This window comes from Scylla paramamosain, chromosome 15 (genome assembly GCF_035594125.1).
Source record: "Scylla paramamosain isolate STU-SP2022 chromosome 15, ASM3559412v1, whole genome shotgun sequence".
Classification (NCBI taxonomy): Eukaryota; Metazoa; Arthropoda; class Malacostraca; order Decapoda; family Portunidae; genus Scylla; species Scylla paramamosain.
Window position 1 is genome coordinate 983,011 of NC_087165.1, and position 6,818 is coordinate 989,828.

Genomic DNA, 6,818 nt, shown 5'->3' on the forward strand with positions numbered 1-6,818 from the left:
TTCTTTTTTGCTTCTACACACCTGGCATTATACCATTCATGTTTCCCAATTTTCACTTTATAACTTGGTACAAACTGTTGCACCCCCTCCCTATACTTGCTCAGAAATATCTCATATTTTTCTTGCACTACTTTAGCTTCAAATAGCTCTTTCCAGTTCATTTTCCATAAAATTTATTAAACTCTAAAGTTTGCCTTAACATAGTTCTATCTCCCATTACTGAATTGTTCATTCCCGTGCAACACTGTTTCCTCCTGTAGTACTATTTCTACTGTCACATGATCACTTCTTCCCATTGGACTCAGGCAATGTATACTTGGTGTACTTTCTGGGGTTTTTGTACATACTAAGTCCACCTGTGATGGTTCTTCTCCTCTGCATCTTGTAGGCTCGTTCACCCATTGTCACACTGTATTTACCGTCACGGTATGCATAAGTTCTTTGCTCCATAACCTGACATTTTCTTTCACTTCCATCTCCTCCCAGTTAATTCCTTTAGTGTTGAAGTCACCTACTAAGAGCACTTTGTTACTTTTCCTTACCATTTCCTCTATACTATTCCTTGCATAGTTTTATATCTATTGGTCTCCCATGCATTAGTTTTTGGTGGTATGCACATCACAATAACTTTCCTTTTTTTCACTTCCTTTTGATTTTAATCACAACACTCAGTTTCCGACATTCCATCACCATATTCCACTTCCTCAACAACAATATCCTCTTTTATCAATATCATCACTCCTCCTCCTCCCTTTCCTTTTCTGTCTCTCCTCCATGTGCTATAACCTTCCTTTGCAAATCTCATCTTTATTTCCTCTTTTAGTTTGGTTTCCATTAAACATACCACATCTGGTTTATTGTTCTTTAGGTAGTCTTTAAGTTCCAATAGGCTTGACACCAAACCATCTATATTTATACACATAATTTTTAAGCTTCCACTTGGTGATCTCCAATGGCATCTTTGTGCCACCATTTCCTCACTTTTATGTCCACAAGTTTCCAAATGAATCTCCTCGCTTGTTCCTGTGTTCTCTCCTTGTTTTTTGACTAAGCCTCTACTCTTAACTCTTTCAGTTTATTTCTCTCTTCTTCGTTCATGTCTCTTTTTATCCATACTCCCCTCATTCCTTCTACTTTTGCCAATATTCCTGTTCTTTGTAACACCTGTTCTGCTGCTGTTTGTGACATGAATCTTATTTTCATCGGTCTTGTTCCATTTTTGTTATACTTTCCAATCCAATAAACCTTTTCAATTTGTTCAATTATCTCCTCTCCTTCCTCCACCAATTCCACTCTAATTTCCTTAGCCTTTTTTGCCTCTTCTTCATCTCTAGCTATTTTCATGGGTAGATTCTTCTCCTTGACTTCAAATACCACCACACACATCTTTCTCTGCACTGTCTCTCTCACAAGATTACTTTTTCTTTTATTATTTTAATCACTTGCTTTTCCATGTCCTTATTGTGCTGCTATTGGTGTTGCCTTATTATCTCCTCCATATCCACCTTTTGTTGTTGTTCTCTCTTTTCTTTCTAACTTCTAACTTCCTCTGTCACTAATTCTTTTACTTTTTCAGCGTTAATCTCTCTCTCGTAAAGCTTTCTTTGACTCCTCATTCTCTTCCTTGAGTTTTTTTATTTCTTCACAGTACTTCTTGTTTAGGCCCACTATTTTTGCCACCTTTTCTCTCAGTTCTTTGTTTTCTTTTTCTCTTTCCATTTCCCTCTTCTTCATCTCTATTATCTCATTCAATATCTTTTTTACACTATAACCACCCGCCTCTCTCTCTTCCTTCCACATCTTTATTATTGCTGCTAAGTTATATATTTCTTCACTTATTTTCACATTTTCTCCTTAAATTTTCCACCTTCGTTTATTTGTAGGAGCTACACTAAGGTTCTCATCTTTGAATCCTTTGAAAACATTTACTATGCCAGCTGCCATCTTCCCTGTTGATATTAGACAATGTTTTACCTTTCACTACTCTCCCATTTCATCCTTTCAGCCACTTCCTGATTTACACTTCACTTCCCCTGCAATCACACATCACATAATTTCCTATTATGGAGACAGGACTCAAGCTTGGCCCCCTTGGAGCTCCTGTGGATGCATTTGATCAGCTGGGCAGCACGTGCACAAAAGAGAGAGAGAGAGAGAGAGAGAGAGAGAGAGAGAGAGAGAGAGAGAGAGAGAGAGAGAGAGAGAGAGAGAGAGAGAGAGAGAGAGAGAGAGAGAGAGAGAGAGAGAGAGAGAGAGAGAGAGAGAGAGAGAGAGAGAGAGAGAGAGAGAGAGAGAGAGAGAGAGAGAGAGAGAGAGAGAGAGGGGGGGAGGGGGGGCTGCTTCTGTGACAGAAGGTGACTCTGAGCACAGTACTCCATTTTTGTGTCGTACATAGTACAGTGGAACTTTGGTTCTCGAACTTAATTCATTCCTGAAAGCCATTCAAAATCTGAAATGTTTGAAAACTTAAACTATTTTCCCCATAGGAATCAATGTAAAATGGATTAATCTGTTCCCAGACATCAGTGTACCCTGCCTTAGCAGCTTATGATAGACACTCCCACAACCAAGATGGCTGCTTCAAAACATCCCCAGCTCACAAATTGTTTATCCAGAAAGGATGTATTGAATGAACTTAGTGATACAGAACTAATCAGAAGATAATGTTTAGACCATGCAGGTATTCTCTTTGTCACCAATCTAGTGGGGGAAGTCTTACAGAGTGCCAAAGAGAGGAGCAACCAACTTACCACCAAAATTAAAGTTATCATAACCTATGGACATCTTGCTGCTGGGGAAAGCTACTGGAAAAATGCAGTTGTGCAGTAGTGATGGCATTGTGGGTCATTGAGAGAGCCACAGATGGCTCAGGATTATTCTTGAGCACTGAAAACTGTTTGTTTACGTAGAGGATTTTCAACGGGATCACATTTACCTTATTTCAGATTTTTTATTTCTGTCTTACACGAAATAAAGATTTCTAAAAACTATAAATTAGTAATAAACGGAAACTTTTGCTACATCTTTTAATATCTGAAATCAAGTACCTTTGTTCTAGAACCAAATTATGGTACTGCAATTAAAGCAATAATGACTTGAAAATTTTGTTCGAAAAGGGAGGTGTTCACTAACCAAGGTTCCACTGCATTTTTATGGAAACAGGCTCAGTCCTTTTCCCTTTTTTGGGTAAGTGCAGTGGCTGGTTGTGGCTCTGTCATGTATGTTTGTGTGTTATATGTTTATCAAATGCTACTAATGTCCAGGGTCACAGCTGTGCTTGTCCAGAGTTAGAGGATAATACCATATTTCAGCTAGGCTACAGCTATCTACTTTCTAGATTTCCACCAATTTTATAGGAGGTGGGAGTTGGTCTTCTGGAAGACTGTAAATATACCAACACCTGGCCAAAGTGAGTAATATCTCAGTTGGACAGTGGGTGGTTTCATTACTGTGGGCAATTTATCCAGCAGGATATTAGCCTCACCCAGTGTGTGTATCCTGTCTGTCCCTTAGAATGTGACATTAATTCTTTCCAGCTTGGAGGATTAGTCACAGAGTTAAGCTGAGTGGCAGCCTCAGAGATCTGACAGTTGTAGATGACCACCAAGTGTCTGGATTTGTTGTGTTTGTGTTTCTGCCCTGCACTAAGCCATGTAGGTGGCGGCTTAGGGAAGGAGGGGACTTAGGAAAGCTGACCCCTGTTAATGGCAGCTGTGAGAGGGGCTGAACCTGGTTGTAGCAATATATATTCAGTAACCGTGGGAAAAAATGGATACTAGTGGCATGGAGCTAATAGATATGAAAAAAAAAATAAATAAAATAATAAAAAAAAATATAGAAAACTTTACTTGTATTCAGTATTCTGTTTTCCTCCCATGAGCTTTTATGACCATCTTGATCCTGTCTTGCATGGAATCAGTGAGGTTAGTGCAAGTTTGCAGTGGTATTCCCAGGATCCACAGGTTTTTGATGGTATCAATAAGGCATGGCACTGACGAGGTATCTTCATTTTCTAGCTGCCATTTCATCTCTGCCCATGTTTTGTATCGGGTTGAGGTCTGGTGAGTTTCCTGGCCACTTGATGATGATGTTATGTTCCTCAAGCCATTTTGTCACCTTTTTAGTTCTGTGGCATTGTGCATTGTCATGCTGGAAGAACCCAAACTGGTGCAGGTAAAAAAAAATAAGGTGCTCCTCCAAAGCTTTAATATAGTGGTGAGCATTCATAGTCATGTTGGTGGGCAGCACATACAGCCTAGTCTTGCCCATTATTCCACTAAAGGATCCCAAGCCATGACAGAAGAAGGATGTTTCACTTTGATATACAGGGCTGATATCTGATGGACAACAAAGGCTCCAATTTCACTTGGCACCACACTGGAATGATGATTCATCACTGATCATCACCCTATGCCAGTCCTATGCAGTCCAGTGTTTGTGTTGGATAGCAAAATCCAGCTAAGCCTGGCATATCCTATGAGGGGCGAGGGGTGATCTAGTGGCAGAGCATAGCGGAAGCTCTAGGTGCTTCTGGCAGCAATCCTGAATAGAGCGACTAGCAACATGTTGTAAGAAGTTAGGGTGAGCCTGCTTTCATTGCTGTGGTGTAATGTGAGGGGTTTTTTTTAACACCTCATGTTTTATAAGCTTACCTGTGGTCCTTGAAGTTTTATGAGTGAACCTAGATCCTAATTTTTGAGGGGGAACAGTGCCTAGAGCATGACCTTAAGCACACTTGAAGAGTGAAAAGAGGGATCTCATGCTATGCCCTGTCCTTGCACTTATTTCTTTTACCGTTAAGTTTGCTTCCCTTAACCCAATGATATGGACCTTCTCAGTATCACTCATCTTGCCTGAAGCCATCACAAAGTGAAAAAATGTAGCCTTAAATAGTGGCAAACCAACAACTAGGTCAAAAGTAAAAACAGGTCCTCTGAAAGTGCATCCTCCCACTCTGACAATATGGAGACCACTGAGCTATTAATCACATAAAACACATAACTGGCAATCCTATAACATGGTGAGGTATAATAACTTGCCAAAACTAACCACTACAGCACAGTAGGCTGAGACAAGGAAAATGACTTCAAGGGTACTGGAGATGGCCTTATATCATTTTTTTTTTCACAGGTACTGTGTATATGTATGTACATACATACATACATACATACATGCATAATATATATATATATATATATATATATATATATATATATATATATATATATATATATATATATATATATATATATATATATATATATATATATCTTTGTTTATGAACAGTTCCCAAATGAGATGTCAAAACAATCATCTAAAATTGGAGGATAAATGTCTTGAAACCTCCCTCTTCAAACAGTTCAAGTCATAGGAAGAAAGATATAAAGAAGCAGGCACAGAGTTCCAGAGTTTACCAGAAAAGGGATGAATGATTGAGTATACTGGTTAACCCTTGCATTGTAGAGGTGAGCAGAATGAGGGTGAGAAAAAGTAGTCTTGTGAAGTGGACCATGCAGTTATCAAGATCAGAAGAGCAGTTAGCATGAAAATAGCAGAAGGTAGCAAGAGATGCAACATTGCAGGTGATGAGAAACAGACATAGGAGAGAAGTTGATAAGACAAAATGTTTTTGATTCCACCCACTCTATAAAAGCAGTGTGAGTGGACACACTCACACTGCTCACACATGTAAAGTGTACTCCATACATGGACAAATAAGACCCCTGTACAGAATTACCAATTGGGAGGTGAGAAACCTGGCAAGGATGACTCAGAATGCCTAATTTTACAGCTCTTTTAGTTAAGGATTTGATGTGAAGTTTCCAATCTAAATTACTAGCAAAAGACTGAAGATCTTTAATGTAAAAGAGGGAGATAACTGAGTCTCACTGAAGAGGGGATAGTTGTCTAGAAGATTGTTTAGGTGATAGATGGAGGAATTGAGATTTTGAAGCATTGAACATTACTAAATTTGCTATGCTGAAATCAGAAATTTTTGAATGATCAGAAGGCAGGTATTCTGAGGTTCCCCTGCACAAGTTGTTTAATTCTTGAATGGTTGTATAAGAAAATAGGGAAAATTGTAAAGTGGTTTCATCAGTGTAGGAGTGGACAAGACACGAAGTGAGTTAGTAGATCATTGATGAATTATAAGAGAGTGGGTGACAAAACCCTGAGGAACACCACTGTAAATAGACTTAAAACTTTTTATCACAGAGGCAATAGAACAGTCAGAAAGAAAAACTTGAGATTAAGTTACAGAGAGAAGGATATAGGCCATACGAGGATAGTTTAGAAATCTTGTGCCAGATTCTGTTAAAACCTTTTGGTATGTCTACAGTAACAATGAAAGTTCTGCTAAAATCCTTAAAGGATGATGACCAAGACTCAGTAAGGAGGGCCAGAAGATTACTAGCAGAGCAGGCATGATGGAACCCATACTGATGATCAGATACCTAAGGCTGTGAAGTGATAGATGTTTAAGAATCTTCCTATTGAGGATAGATTAAAAAAAAATTAGAGAGCAGGAAAATTAAAGCAATGGGATGGTAATTTGAGGAATTAGAGAGATCACCCTTTTTAGGAACAGGCTGAACTTCCAGCAAGAGTGAAAGGTAGATGTTGAAAGAGTTGGGAGTTTGACTAGACAAGGTACAGTTTCAGAGAATAATAGGAAGGATTCCATCAGGTCCATAAGCATTCCGAGGGACCCAGTGAGGGCATGGAAAACATCATTGGGAATGATCCTAATGGGTAGCATAAGGTAGTCAGAGCCTAGAGGAGAGAGAGCGAGAAAGGAACACGCCATAATCACCCAA